Genomic DNA, 16,769 nt, shown 5'->3' with positions numbered 1-16,769 from the left:
ATAAAATAAATGTTGAAAAAAAAAAAAATTTAAAAAATATCCGTTAAGGGGCACCTAGGTGGCTCAGTTGGTTAAGGGTCCGACTTCGGCTGAGGTCATGATCTCACGGTTCGTGGGTTCAAGCCCCATGTCGGACTCTGTGCTGACAGCTCGCGGAGCCTGGAGCCTGCTTCAGCTTCTGTGTCTCCCTCTCTCTCTGCCCCTCCTCCATTTGTGCTCTCTCACTCTCTCTTTCTCAAAAATAAACATGAAAAAAGAATTTTTGAAAAAAAAAGCCCATTCAAAAAACGGGTAGCAGTTGAATCATAGTAGCATGAAATCATATTAGTATTTTCAGAATAGATGTGAAAACAATGCAAACGTATACGGTAAGAAAATAAAAGACAAAGATGGACAAATAAATTATGCTCATATGCATAGTTTTCACATTTTACCAGGCTTTGATTTTTTTTAAGTTTATTTATTTATTTTGAGAAAGAGAGCATGTGCGCAAGGCAGGGGGAGGGGCAGAGAGAGAGAGAGAGAGAGAGAGAGAGGGAGAATCCCAAGTAGTACAGAGAAAGCATGGGGTCTTATGTGGGGCTCCATCTCACGAACCGTGAGATCATGACCTGACCCAAAATCAAGAGTCAGACGGCTTAAGTGACTGAGCCCCCCCACGCACCTCCCGGCTAAGATTTTTAATACAATTTTCCTCACGGTTTCCATTAGCAAGTCTGTTTGTACATGAGTAAGATGGCTGAGGAAAACTAAAAATCAGATAAGAGGTAAGTAGAATAAAGCAAAACTCTCGATACTGATTTCAATAGCGTGGCCTGGCCTAAGAACCCACTCCCTCAAAGGGATCAACACAGCAAATGCGGACACTGGTACTTCCAGTTAAACGGGTCCTCCACAGCTTATTGCCCCCAAAAGTGCCATCTTGAACCTGCAGATTCTCGGAAGAAATAGAAGTCATGTGTCTATCAATACTTTAAATAGAATATGAATAGCTATTTTGTCATTGTTGGCAACACCGAAGAAAACAGGGCCAATTATTAGAAATACTGAATAATACTGCTTCAGGTTTTGTGTATCTCCTATGGTCTAAATAACTCCATACAGAAAACTCCTGTCAAGGATCTCATTTTAAGAGGTACAAGTTCAACATTATCGATTTTCTTTACTTGCAAAGAAAATTACAATTTTTAACACAATTCTCTCTGTGAATTGATGCTTTTAAATTTCCTATTTCACTTGGAAATTGTAGAAGAAAGCAAACAAGCTGGAATAAACGGGTTCTTAAAGTACCCAAAAGGAGTAGAAATAATAAGCAGAGTATTATAAAATCATAACCTGAGGTATATTTGTTCTACTGAGTTCACTTTAACTCTGAGAGCGAGTAACCACATGAGATTGGTAGGAGCGCCCTAACAGTCCGTCAGTGTGGAGCATGTGATGTGACGTCCCATGATTTGTCCTTGTACAGAACAGACCTGTCTCTTCTTGCCTTCCAGGACCCTGTCCTCTTCCGAATTTTCCTTAGCACTTAAGCAGCTATGACATTGTATTACGGAAAAAGGGGATTTGGGCTCTGAGAATAAAAGCAATATATATATATATATGCTTATATATATTTTCTTTTTAAAGCCGTGTATATAAAAACTGGTGAAAACTACTGATGAATTAAATAAAAGAGGAATGAAGGAAAATGCACAACTCCAACAAGCCCAGCAATCTGTTATGAGCTGAATGAGTGCCAGTTTGTGGGCCTCGGGGCTCGGTAGGATTTCTCTGTATAGTGCCAAACTCCAACAATATTGTTATGGTTAGAGAGGAATTTCTCACAAGAGCTAACAAAGGCAGAAGGTCATAAATAAACCCAGCAGGACTGCCTTGTCAGTTCTCATTATTAGCGCTGCAGGCACTTGCTTTTCTGTGGGCTTCTTACAGGTTCATTTAAGTGTAAGAGTTCTTCCTTGAAAATTCACAAACTCATAAATAAAATGGTTCTTAATCTAGCAAACAAAAATAACTGAGAAGTAAGTAAGAAAATCCGCAAGCAGGTAAATAAATAAAGGACCGAGTCACGGTGAACGGCAGAGCTCAGCCTGCATTTCCGAGAGCTGGGGTACCTCGACTCCTGGCCTCAGCACCCCAGCAGTGACCGACAGGATGCTCTGCGTTCCCACCACAAAAAGTCTGCAGGATGCTATCTGGGCAGGAAATGAAGCTCAGCCCCTAAACTGATGCTGACATGTGTTATAAACTGAGGAAAGCACAGCTGTGTGATCATTACTGCAATTATGAAGTGACATTTAGTGTTAACTTTATTTTGCTGAAGTTTGTACCTAGTAACAAAAAAAGGAGGGGCGAGTCTATTAACGATAAGAAGGGATGCTGATTTTTTGCAATTAAAAAAAACAAAACAAAACAGGAGCGTACTGCTTGGTCTTTAAAGAGGTAGACGTTACCTTTTACACGAACCAAACCTACGTCTTTGAGCTCTTAGCAATTCCTCGTAACAGAAAAGGAGATTTAGTTCTGTAATATTTAAAAACTAAGATGCAATCATCAATTCTTTCCCAATTTTATGTCCTTGTAATCCAAGAAGATCAGAGAACAACAAACTTCCAATTATCCCAACACAGATATTAATTCAAAGGAGAAATGAGCTGATAAATTTGATTCCATTTACTAATAACTCAACACGAAAATATCTTCTTCCTCAACAAGAAAAATGTATTTTATAGTGTCATCTACTTTCTATTAAAAAAGAGAGACAAAATTAGTAATACAGCTCATTATTCTTAAAAACAGACGAGAAACCGTTTCATCAGAAAACAAAACAGAAAATAAAAATCCTCAGTAGCACTACACAGAGCTAACCGAATTCTAACATTTTGCCATATTTCCTTCCAGTCTTTCCTATTGAGTACAGCAAGGTAAGCTTGATTTGCACGCAGTAACAACTGAGGTACCTACTGACCTACTTGGCATCCTCTGTCAAGAAAGTGAACATTTTGTCTCACAGATGATTCTCAGTTTTATAATTTGTGCGTCTTTTTAACGTAACTGTAAAGTTAAAAAATTAACCTGAGGGTTCCACATCATCTCCTTTAAGAGAACGATTAAAGTCAGCAAGAGAACAATGTTGCTCTCATAGGCCAGGATGCTGGAGTACCGTTTTGTGTGGTTACTTGGTCACGGAAGCTGGGCTATTAAGTGCTGATGGGTTACAAAGAAAGGTATGTTTGCAGAATTACTTTTCACTGGCTTGCATCCTCTCATTACCCACCACGCACGATTATGAGTGTCAGGCTGATGTTGAATTCTTCCCAGAGAAAATTCTCCATGTTTGCTTTAGATACTGGCAATTGGTCTATATGCTCAGCATTCAAACAGGATTGCCCTTGAATAACCTAACATTACCGGTACAAGGAACATGACTAAAGGCTGAAAAGAAGGGAGTCTAAATATCCAAGGATGGTAAGAGACCCAGACAGGCCTCCTTTTACATTGCTGGGGAAAAGTAGGTTTTTCTAGAGAACATATCTGAAACGGTAAGTAAGTGCATGGACTGTAGCCTATACAAGAAATCCATGGAGTTAAATCTCCATGCAGTTAAATATGCAAACGCCATATCACAGTTTTTTGGCTAGCAGCTTTATAATTAGGCAGTCCAAGGTTGACAATGTTAGGCCATAAATATCCTCAGGAACTTACTACTGAATATTCTGTCAACAGAAATAATTAATGAACATAAGGTTCCTAAACCTGATATACGCAGATCATGAGTAACATATCAAAAATAAAACGTTTAGACTATTTTTAGTCTCCGACAGCAAATCCATGCTAGCAGTAACCAAACCAGACTTCATCAATTCTTAGAGTTGTTTAGCAGATGTTAATGGGGCTCACACACAGTATTTCAGGTAGAAACATGCTAGAAGTATTAAAACACAGGGAGAGCAATAAAATAAGTCATTGAGGTTTAATGTACAACACGGTGACTACATTATATACTATGGTCAATAGTGCTGTACTATATATTTCAAAGTTGCTAAGAGAGTAAATCTAAAGTTTTTGGTACAAGAAATATAATTTTGTAACAATGTACACTGATGGATATTAGATTTATTGTGATCATTTCAAAATATGTAAAAATATTGAATTATTATGCTATATACCTGAAACGAATATGTTATAAATCAATTATATCTAAATATAGCAGTATTTTTGTTTATATATGTATGTGTATATACGTGTGTGTGTGTGTGTGTGTGTGTGTGTAACAACATGGGGAAAGTAAAGTTTGACTCCCTCGGAAGAGAAGCACTTAGGGGAACTGTTAGGAATCATACAGAGTTTTCAGAACTAAAACAAAAGCCACATAGACACTTACTCCAGTCCTTTGTTTTTAGAACGTGAAACTGAGGTCCAAAGAGAGGCTAAGTTATTTACATCAAAACTATGCCCAGGTTCTATAGACAAAGACTACATTAGCACGCAGTTTTCTAGGTATGTTTATCAACGACATTACCACTGATATTGACAGGCTAGCCCAAGAAGCTGAAAGGCCAGAGAGAGAATGAGTAAATGAGAGAGAGAAAGAGAAGAGGGAGGAAGAAGGGGAGCGGAAGGGAGGTGGGAGGAAGAGAGGGAGAGGAAGAGGTGGGGAGTAGAAGCGAAGGGGGGGGGAGGGAGGGACAGAGAGGGAACGTGCGCTGGTCACGAGAGCACCCTATACCTACTTAAGCACATTTTCTAACAGTTACTATTTCACGCTGTAGGTACGTGACTCTCTCAAAGTCTCATTTCATTTAGCAAATAAGAATATGACTTTGTAAGGGATAAAAGGAAGAACACGCAAAAACCACGTGGCTGAGACGTCCCAGTCTGTGTAATAGCAGGATACAGCCAAACAGATCTTTTGGTGATTTAAAGCAGACCTTTTATTTTCTAATTTCTAGCCTTTGCTGTGTCTCACACAATGTGTTCTCTAGTTCTATTTCTTGAACTTATAAACGTGTTCACGCCATCTCCTCGTGGGTGAGTCACAACAGCTGTCATGCACAGGCCCACAAACAAGAGACCCTAACGTGGCACACCAGAGGACAGCCGACTCCCACAGCCACAGACGGAATCCACATCCGCTTACCCTGTGACCCGATCTGGGCAGAACGCCCACCTCCAACACAGCAAAGGAATTCATGATTAGATTCAGAGGGAATCCAAACAGCAAACAAGGTAAATGTATTTTATCACTTAAACTGATAAAGCGTCGGGTTTTTTCATTCTGTCTGATGACGACCCACAGGACTCACAAGAGGGAAATATAAGGGAAGCAAATTGTGAAGACAGACTGTTTTGTGAAATCATAACCCATGAAATATACCATCTGTGACCTAGCCCAGTTCTCAACCTGCAATGGCTCCCTCGTGCAATCTGATATGATAAATAGTTTATTTCATAGAGTTCTGAGTTCTGAAGTATCTGTAATTGTTTTAGGTCTTAAACATATGGGATACAGCCCAACCTGAATTTAAATTCCTGTGAACAGAGGAATTAACTGTACCTATGGAAAAGCTGGTCGTGTGGAATACACAATGGTCCAGAGCAGGACACAAAGGCAGGAAGGAAAAGCTTCGGAATAAGGAGAGACAAAGAAAACGGGAGACAGTTAAGACAAGACAGAAGAAAATGAGCGCCATATAATATGCACAAGTTAAAACGGTTTCTGATGAATGAAAGGATCAATGACTGCACGTGGGAAATGCAGCAAGGAAAGTAGACAGAACTTTTGGCAGATGTGACAAATATCATTAAAGATTTTAACCTTTCACTCCTAAGCTAAATAGTGTGGAGAATTCTACACCTGTATTTAGGCCAGCAAGCACCTTTGTAAGAAGCAGAAGAAAAGTGGCCTTCTGGGTAGACACAGCCCCACAGAACCACGGTGCTTTTCTGTAGAAAACTGCACCCTTTCTTGGCTCAGGGCACCTTACGCAGAGTTTCAACCCCATCTGTTCCTGCCAGCAGGGAGTATGAGCTGCACGGTCATAGTGACCCCCTCCTCCTGGCACCACAGAGGGCCACTATTTACCTAGGAAATGGGGAGCTGGTGACAGCCAGGATTAGAAGCGTGGCCTTTGTGGTCCGAACTTCGTTCACTCCTTTCTTCTGCTAATTACTAGCCGCTCAGCCTTAGACACATTACTTAGACTCTCTGGGGCCTGAATTTCTCCACTGACAAACTGGTACAAGTATTGTTAAACTGATGTTTATTTTGATATAGAAGAAAGCCCTGGGAATAGTGCTTGGCAAATAGTGAGAGGATAATAGATGACGGCCACTATTATTTTATCTTTTTACTCAAATGATTTTGTCATTTACTCCTGACAGCAGTCTTATTAGGTAGGGCCAACCAACTACATTTTATAAATAAAAAATATAAGAAAACGGTTCAGAGGGTGAGGTGGGCAGGCTGACTGATGCCAGTGGTACTCGGAATTTAAAGCCTGGTATATCCACTACTCTGATCCATGTTTTTTCTCCTCCTTGTTTCTATTCCCATGCCAAACAAAGGAAAAGGCAAGAAAAAAGCCAGAGTAAAAGAAATAACGGTACTCTCTCAGTATTTCCAGAAGGTTCACTCTTTTTCTGGAATGAAAATCATTTAACAATCCAAGTGAATCTTCTTCCTCTCCTCGCAAAAAAAATTCTTAGTTTGGCTTTGATGAAAACTGAAAATCTTCCCCACTGCAATTAGCTTCCACATCTTCCTCTGGAACGGAAAGTAGCAAAACACCACCACCACCACCACCAGTGTTCCGACAAGAGGACTAAATGTGATCTATTCTTTGGACAAAAACATAATCCTGATTCCAGATATAAGCTACCTGTTAAAGACCATGATAACATCATGCAAGCAGCATAGTGTTTTGGCCCAAAAATGTCACTAGAATTAAGAATTCCTTCATTTAAATATCTAATGGAAGATATTTTAAAACTACCATGCATTGGGGCGCCTGGGTGGCCCAGTCAGTTAAGTATCTGACTCCTGATTTTGGCTCAGGTCATGAACTCACAGTTCATGAGATGGAGCCCCGAGTCAGGCTCTGTGCTGACAGCATGGACCTTAATTGGGATTCTCTCTCTCCCTCTCTCTGATCCTCGCCTGCTCGTGTGCGCACACACACACACACACACACACACACACTCTCAAAATAAATAAATAAATTAATTAAAAAAAAAACTAACATGCATTATTTGTCAGGACAAATTTAAAATTTTGAGATTACATACCCTCCTCAGAAAATAGTAATTAGGGGCACCTGGGTGGCTCAGTCGGTTGAGTGTCTGACTTTGGCTTAGGTCATGATCCCAGGGTTCGTGAGTTTGAGCCCTGCATCAGGCTCACTGCTGTCAGCTTGGAGCCAGCTTTGGCTCCTCGGTCCCCCTCGCTCTCTGCCCCTCCCCCGCTTGTGTTCTCTTTCTCTCTCTCAAACATAAATCAATCTTAAAAAAAAAATAGTAATTATATAAGAAGCACTACTATAAACACAATGGAAAAGAACTGAACTCTAACTTCCCTTCATTTCTGTAAGTCTTAAAAGGTAACTTCTGAGTAGCTGATTCCCAATGCAAAGGAAAAGAACACTCTCTTCTGTGACATTCCTCATTTCTAAAGTTTCTTTTAACAGCTACATGGCGGTGAAAATTGAAGCTGATATAAACTCCTCGAATAAGGTTTGTGTTTTCTCTGCACAAAACTTTTTAACATTTTTAAGAAGATGGTTTCCTGCAGAAAGCCCAAGTAAAGAATGGCTTACTGGTAGTACCTACTGACTCCTTTACATATCACTGACTTTTACTCAGGACAGTGGTTCCCCTTGGTGGGGGTTGAGGAGTGGATGGATGGAGTAACGATGCAAAGACGGCGTGAGAAGGCTTCCAAGGTCCAGGTAGTGCTTTCTGAACTGGGAACTGATGACACAGGTGCGCTTGCCGGAGGAAATGTACTAAGCGGCACATTTCTAATTCACGCACTTCCCTTATACTTACGGGACACTTTCACAACACTTACATTGAAGGAAACTGACTTCTACACAATAACCCCACAGTCAATTGTCACGACATGGGAGAAAAAAGGAAATGAAGGAAGACAAACCAGACATCTCTGGGATCCTTACAGCCTTCTCTCATCCTGAGAGATTAGCACTAACACGTGCTCCGCTCTTCCTTCAGTAGTCTCCCTGAATATATGACCTGCTTTCAGAAAAGCAAGAGTCCAATTGAAACGGAAGTTCCTATGGGTAGGTAATGGTTTGACCCCTGATCCCGCTACCACAATTGTTCCAATTCTCTAATGATTTCCCTGCAGGGTTCATTTACCAGTTCTGGGTCAAAGACCAACATGCCCGTGAAGCCAAGGGTCGACAAAAGCAGTGCTTGATGTATTTGAAAATAACTGTGCCATAAAGGCACATTTCATCAATTAGAGATGGTTTCGGAATTAAAATAAAAGGAAGCATAAACCACCAGATTGTCATCATTCATTCTGACAAAGTCACAGGCAGACACATACAGAATGATCTACCCCGACCAGAGTACAGAACCAATAATATCCAAAGCCCAAGTAGTACTGGTTTTAGGTACTAGTAAAGGGACAACTTTATTATCTTTAGTCGTATTGTACTGGAGAGCATTTTCCATTTGCCTCACAGATTCACCTTTAAGTTGTCATTAACCTGAATTTCTTTTAACTTCTATTCCTCAGGACTTTGAATACCATGGTTATGATGGGTTAGATGGGGACTCAGAGAGGTGAGTCCTCCCCGAATAGGAGAACCTGATGCTCTAGTGATCTTTGTGCTGAAGCACGACTTGACTCCTCTCACATTCGTAACTAAAACTACTTGCAAATAACGATGTCTTTCTTAGTTTAAACAAAATGCCGCAGTAGAATATAGATTCAGGTTGGTGCGCAAGCTCTATGTGAACTTGAAGGTGGAGTCATTTGTTTAGAATTAAATTCAGTTCTTAACAAAAGAACAAAAGGTATGTAATTCCCTCTACTGTTTATTTGCACAGAAAAGGAGTGAAGGGAGAAGACACCAAAAGAAAAACAAAAAGGGAAGAGGGAGGGAAAGGGAGAGCTCAGGGTGGAAGAGGAGAGGGGAGAGCAGAAAGACAGCGGCTGTGAAAGATGAGGCCTTACAGGCGGGAGGCGGGAGGCGGGAGGCGGGATTCGGTGATGCCGGTTATGCCCGGTTATGCCGGGTCCCCCCTCCACACGGCCTTTCACTCAGACTTCGTAGTGAGGAGGCGGGGGCAGTGGGACGCTTCAGGCAAACAGCATCTGAGGAAGCATTTGGAAGCCTCTTCTGTGAATCCAGCCAGCAATGTACATTTCCCACTTGACTAAACTCTGGATTGGGTTACAAGTACTCATGAATGAGAAGGTCTGGAAGAATGAAAATTAAAACAAATAAAAGTCTTCCCTGTGAGCAACGCTATATTCAAAACACAAAAGAAATGCTACGAAGAAAGTGTCTACGTCATTAGAAAAACAGAAGATAGCTTCTCCATGTTTGCTTTTGCTCCCTGGTATTACACATGGACACAGCTAAACGAGCTTTCTGGAGAAATGGGCTCTAGATTCTCACCGTTTACAAATTCATGGAAAACAATTACTACTGCCCAGTAGGTGTATGCAAAATTACCTTAAAGAGCACGGTCGACTCCTAGGCTAGCTATGCCTCTCTATAATCAGACCAGTTGTACTGATCTATCGCCAGAAAAATTTACTCAAACGAGGGGCTGATCAGCATTAGAAGCAAAGAGAAAGAATCACAGAGGTTCTACAAGACAAAACTAACAGTGGCAGAAGGAAAAAATGAACATCTCAGGTGACGGCATAATGCTAACGCCTGGAAAAACCAGCACGGAACGCGGGCTGTGGAAACGAAGGTGTCTGGCTACCCCAGCCCAAGACTGCGAAACCTTCAAATCATTGAACTACCCCACCTATGCCATACTCACAAAGTGACCTGCTCCTGGGTTGGTCTGCCACCAGGAAGACCACCGCCTTGTCAGTCAGGTGGTCAGTGAGTCTCTTCCACAGAGACGGTCCATCCATCTCTTGGTATCTTCCTGGCAAAATTGCTGTCTGAACCTCACAGAACAGAGACTCAAACCCTGCACAAGTATAGTCACCCTGTGGTGAATCAGGAAGAACTAAAATTCCCCTTCGTGGTATGTAGGCCATTTGTAAGTTCTTCTTCTTCTTCTTTTTTTTTTTTAATGTTTATTTTTGAGAGAAAGACAGAGAGAGTGCCAGTGGGGGAGGGGCAGAGAGAGAGGGAGGCAGAGGATCCAAAGCGGGCTCTGTGCTGACAGCAATGAGCCTCACAGGGGGCTTGAACTCACGAGCCATGAGATCATGACCCGAGCCGAAGTCGGACGCTCGACTGACTGAGCCCCCTCCGGCGTCCCAGCCACTGGGAAGGTCTATAAGGAAGAGATTATTAGGTCTCCCCACTGGCATTAATTTCATACATAAACAACCATTATAAACACAACTGGGAACTCTGGCTTATTAGAGGTACATTTACTAAGAGTTTTACAGTTTATACACATTTTGTTAAGACACTAATTTCTCATAAATTAATATACTGTTCTATCATAGACTCAATTCTCACAGCAATGCAGAATTAAACTCACTTTGTCCAGACTGACCACTAATAAAATAGCACAACCATCTAAAAAAAAAAATCTCTCCCAGAGAACAAAATGGCCCCGATGATAAGTATCTTGGCAGAGTGGAAAAGGCACTGGGCTTTTTGTTACTGGCCACATGTCCTCTAGTATCAGCTACCTGACTTCTGAGCCTGTCTCTTCGTTTGTAAAAGGGAATTATACCACCTGCCTCTTAACATAATGTTGTTTTAAAAGACAAAGCACAGGAGAAATACTTGGCTAAGTAGAGCCCATTCTCCATCCTTACCCAATATTCCATTCTGGAACTGAAGAGATGATTGAGGGCTCATTCCTGGACTGGGCGATCTTCTGTCCCCGGCCACTTGTTGTTATTGTTAAGGTTCAAAAATATTTTGTGAAGAAAAGGATGAGCCACCATATGAAACACTCTCTGTATTCTTTAAACCCCAGAATGAGGATGGTCCAATTGGACCCATTTCATCCTCTGAAATGAAGCTTATTTCTTTGAAACATTATCAGATTAGCAGATGCTTTGTATAAAACAACGAACAGGGGCACCTGGGTGGCTCAGTAGGTTAACATCCTACTCTTGATTTCAGCTCGGGTCATCATCTCAAGGCTTGGGAGTTGGAGCCCCACATCCAGCTACTTGGGATTCTCTCCCCACCCCCATGCCTGCCCCTACCTGACTTGCGCTCACTCTCTCTCAAAATAAATAAATGAACTTTATGTGGTTATGATTTTTTTTTAATTTTTTTAAATGTTTATTTATTTTTGAGAGAAAGACAGAGCACGAGTGGGTTAGGGGCAGAAAGAGAGGGAGACACAGAATCCCAAGCAGGCTCCAGGCTCCGAGCTGTCAGCACAGAGCCCGTCGCGGGGCTCGAACTCACAAGCCATGGGATCATGACCTGAGCCGAAGTCGGACACTCAACCAACTGAGCCACCCAGACTCCCCAAAATATATGAACTTTAAAAAAATTAAAAAAAAAAAAACAACCAACAACACAATGACCATCACAGAAAACAGTAAGATGAGAGACAGTCCTGATCAGACCACTGTTCTCAGTTCCTCATGGACCCTTCAGGTCCTTTCTGTGAATATACCAGAGAGCTTTAAAACCAAACTCATGTCTCCAGCAGCTTACGACAATTAACAGACAGAAAAACAGGAATGGAGGAAAACAACAGCAACAGAACGTGAAAGAACTGCAGGTTGTAGTGATGTATTTGGAAAAAAGAGATCCAGCTTATCGTGACTGCTCTGTCAAACATTTGGATATCTCCCAGGAGTGACAGGACACATGGGCTATCTTTAGCCCCTTTCATATTTACCGTCTCGCTTTTGCCACTGCAAACTCAGTGTTTATTAGCTGCTGGAAAAATTTACTATGGTGTCTCTCTCGTAAAAATATTTTTCCACCTACAATATGTTATGAGCTTGGGAAGTCTCTAGCACAGACACTTCACTTTAATGGTCCTTAATTGGGTTGTCTGAAAAACAAAAAGGGGTTTTATATGTTGTAAAAAAGCGCAGACGGTTTAATCAGCTATCTTTAATTTTTGGACTACTATTTAAAGATTGGCACAGAGTAGGGGGGCCTGGGGGGCTCAGTCGGTCGAGCGTCCGACTTTGGCTCAGGTCATGATCTCACAGTCTGTGAGTTCGAGCCCCGCGTCAGGCTCTGTGCTGACGGCTCGGAGCCCGGAGCCTGCTTTGGATTCTGTGTCTCCTTCTCTCTCTGCCCCTCCCCCACCTGTGCTCTCTGTCTCTCAAAAATAAATAAATGTAAAAAAAAAAAAGACTGGCACAGAGGAGACACTCTGCATGGATGGATTAGAGTTATCAGATAAGATACTGGAACCTAGTTAAACGTGTATTTCAGATAAACAAATCTGCTGGCATTAAGTATGCACCATGCAATCCTCGGGATGTACTTATACTCAAATTTTATTCACTGTTTCTTTGAAATTCAAACTTAACTGGGTGATCTGATTTCCTTTCCCCCCTGAATCTGGAAACCCTCAGATAGATGAATGGAAAAACATAATAAGTAGGAGTTAAAATACCTGAGTTCAATGCCCACGTCTACCACCAGTTCTGAGATGCCAAGCAGGCGATTTATCCCCTTGGTACTTGTGTGTTTCTCTATATGAATTGGGGATGATACCGCCATAGCTACCGGGCAGGGTGGATACGGGGCTCAAGTAATACAGTGGCGGCAGCAACAAACAAACAGCACGTAGATGTGCGAGGTCCCAGTCCGTCTTCACAACCGGTAGGTGTTGGCTCTTCTCGTTCTTATTTGAAATGTTACTATTACTCATTATTCAAACAGTTAACAACATCAATTCGAATGCAGCCAGGCACCAGAGTCTATGCTCTCAAGTTACCGTCGTAAAATAAAAATATGATAACATGTATGTAAAAAGATACACAAGTAGGAGATGTTCTTAATACTGTTAAAAGAATTAGAAGAAATTGAACGATGGTCAGGATAAATGAGATGATCTCCGTTGGGGGAGAGCCTGAGTGAAGAGCTTCAAGGAGGAGACAAAGCCTACCCCTCTGCTGTCTGGAGGCTTCCTCAGAGTGGGGCTGGGGAACATTTTTTAAGAAGGCTGAAAATGAAAAAGACCAGCGGCTCCACAGGGAAGAAGCTGTAAAAGATCATTTATGAGTTAACTAACCATAGATGGACAAAATTAACCTTGGTGTGGACAAGGGATTTGTTGAGATGGAAAGGAAGGACAGAGCTCAGCACAGCTGAGAAGCGCAAATTAGCAGGGGGTTAAGGACTGAATCAAAATTTGTAAAATAAGCTCTAAGTAGATATTTATTACCATCTCAGGATTGTGAATATGTGCTAGGGACACTGGATGTGATGAGAAAATGAGAGAAATAGAAAAATACGTATTTCAGATTGCACCCTAAGGATATTAAAATGCTTTGAAAGTTAAGTTTGGCCCTGTATTCATAACCAGGTTGAAACTTTTTGGTTGTGTGTGAATTTGTTTTTAATGAAAAGTACTGTTTAAGGAAAATTACTATTTGGGGCGCCTGGGTGGCTCAGTCAGCGGAGCGTCTGACTTGGGCTCAGGTCATGATCTCGCGGTTCGTGGGTTCAAGCCCCACATCGGGCTCTGTGCCGACAGCTCGGAGCCTGAAGCCTGCTTTGGATTCTTTGTCTCCCTCTCTCTCTGCCCCTCCCCCACTCATGCGCTCTCTCGCTGTCTCTCTCAAAAATAAATAAATGTTTAAAAAAAAAAAAAGAAAGAAAAATTACTACTGAAGCAACTGAATATGGGAAATGACCTTTTTCTTCCCACGACCACAGACCTTGGGATTGTACATTTATCAAACCAAGGGTGTGGTGCACATGTTCATACAGACAGTATGTGGCAAATAATTCTTTTTACTCCAGGTAATTACTGAATCTTAAAAGACATACGATGTGCATACATACTCTACACGACTATGGAACAAAAAGCCAACGTTCTCTGCTTTAACATCACATATTCCTGAATCTAAAGCTGGGATGTATGATACATAATGAACTTTAAGGACTGTTTTTATCAACTGATGGGTTGTCTTTACAGATGTGAACTTATCAATGTTCTGTTCAGTGTTAGTATCTAGACAAGGAGTTGGCAGCAAAGTTCCTGTTTCACTAATTACATTCTTTTCCAAAAATTCACTCTGCCTGGGTGTCCAGGTAATTGCAATTAAGTCAGGAATCTGGTAATTAGAAATTCAAGTGCCCTGCCAGGAACAATACACGTCCTCTTGACGTGCTGCCCACAAGACCTAATTCACTTGGAAAGGACAGACACTGATGTGAAGTGGCATGTAGATGTTGATTAAGCAACAAGCACTGAAATAAATTTCTCCCCTCATTGTTCTCCCTAAAACCAAATGCACTGTATCTCATTTAAGCTCCCGCAAAGCACTGAGAATTCTCAAACACGTAGGCGACAGAAGAATCCCTAGTCCCCAAAAAGGTTGCTCACTCTCTACAAAATCTCTCCAGGCCAGGAAGGGGTCTTCGAGGCCACCAGGTCCAGCCACACGGCAGAGTCGAGGTGCGAGGAATTCAGGTCACTTGGATGGTCCTAATCGGTATCTCCCAGGCTTTCCGCAGGCCCAGCCCAGTGAAAGTGATTAATAAGGGGTGAACGAACTAGTCTCAGAATCTGTCAGCACTCTGATCTCAGAAAACTTTTTGTCAAATACAAGAATAAACCTCTTTCACTTACCAAGTGACCAATTTCCATTAAATTAGCCAAACCGCATCTTCAATAAACCTCAAATTTTACAGTATACTAACGAATACTTACAAACAAATTCATTACACGATGAAGGATCCAGGCAGGAGAGCAAAAAACAAACATGTAAGTTTTAAATTGTCCCTTGAAAATGCTATGACTTAGTTTGGCTGATTATTTTATCTAAAACATTTTCTAACTAATGGGGTAATTTTGCCAGTTTCTTTTATTCCCGATACCACATAAACCTATTACACAACAAACTGCTCCAAATGATAATGAAAACTTTAATTTATCCAACAATTTCCTATTTTCTAGGCACTTTCACATTTTTCTCATTCCATTCTAAATGGATTAAGATACTCAACTGATCAATATATCCTCTCCAAATCCAGTCTTTCTTATGCCAAGAGACAACTGTGGACAAATGAATCTCTTTTTTTAAACAAAAACCCACATCCAAGCTGTAGCACCTTCGTTTGTGTCCAGGCAAGGTGTTTCAAGGCTCTCCAACCTAAACACATTAGCTACAGCCAAATTCATCCCTACATTCCTGCCTGTCTGTGATGCCACTCTCCAATGCGACCAAGTCAGATGCCATTCAAAGCCACATCACCCCAGATCACATTACACTTCTCCCCTGACAGAGCCCGCCTGTATCATGACCACTCAGCACCTGTCATGTGCTTCACGGCTCCTTTTCTCTAACCGCGCTACAAACTCAACGAGAGTTGAAACCATGATGCACTCATCCTCGTTTCCTGAGTACCTGGTGCAGGGTGAGTGGGTAAGATTCTGCTCAACAGCTAGAGGCCGATACAAGCCCTGCTCCTATTAAACACCATGCCTTCAAAAACGGGTGGCCTTCAGAATGGCGGGAAATAAATAACCAAGCCCAGGGACCAGCATAAGGGAGTTTGAGAAACAGTTGCAAAAAAAGACTTTGGAGAAAAGTCTGGTGTCATTCAGGTAGGTGTTGAAGCATACCTGAACTTCCTAACCCTATCAGAGGCAAGGGGAAGGTGCTGGGGTAAAGGAAGCCAGGGGGTCAGATGGAACAATGGCTTTGCTACTTGAGCTCCTATATAAGTAGGTATTTGTCTTATCATACTATGGCCGCTGCTTTTCTTAAATGCTATACAGTTCGTTCATCTTAGGGGCGCCTGGGTGGCTCAGTCGGTTGAGCGTCCGACTTCGGCTCAGGTCATGATCTCACAGTTTGTGAGTTTGAGCCCCGCATCGGGCTCTGTGCTGACATCTTAGAGCCTGGAGCCTGCTTCGAATTCTGTGTCTCCGTCTCTCTCTGCTCCTCCCCTGGTTCGTGCTCTGTCTCTCTCTCTACTTCAAAAATAAATGAAAACATTAAAAAAAAATTTTTTACAGTTCGTTCATCTTATAGTCACACATACTCCCCCAAAGTACGAATCCATAAAATACTACATTAAAACTTATAAAGGTCTGCAAAAGAAACAAAATTAATTAGTACTTTTCAAGGCAACATTAGTAATTCCTCTGCCATATTGGAAAATCATCCCATTCTTGGGACGCCTGGGTGGCTCAGTCAGTTAAGCCTCTGACTCTTGATTCCAGCTCATGTCAGGCCATGATCTTGCAGTTCATGAGTTCAAGCCCCACACTGGGCTCTGGGCCGACAGCTCGGAGTCTGGAGCCTGCTTCAGATTCTGTCTCCCTCTTCCTCTGCCCCTCCCCCATTCACATGCATGCACGCACACACAGTCTCTCTCTCAAAACTGAACATTAAAAAAAAAAGGGAAATAATTCCATTCTAGTTCTGTAGT

General features: G+C 41.8%; 1 protein-coding gene across 8 annotated transcripts in view; it reads right to left on the bottom strand.

Moving 5' to 3' along the window:
- The window catches only part of ARID1B (AT-rich interaction domain 1B), a 447,008-nt gene that overhangs the window by 142,934 nt on the left and 287,305 nt on the right, over positions 1–16,769 (bottom strand). The gene's annotated exons all lie outside the window — the stretch shown is intronic.

The sequence above is a fragment of the Panthera tigris genome, chromosome B2 (genome assembly GCF_018350195.1).
Source record: "Panthera tigris isolate Pti1 chromosome B2, P.tigris_Pti1_mat1.1, whole genome shotgun sequence".
In the NCBI taxonomy this organism is placed as follows: domain Eukaryota; kingdom Metazoa; phylum Chordata; class Mammalia; order Carnivora; family Felidae; genus Panthera; species Panthera tigris.
Note: the sequence above shows the minus strand (reverse complement) of the source record. Positions and strands in the feature narration are given on the sequence as shown.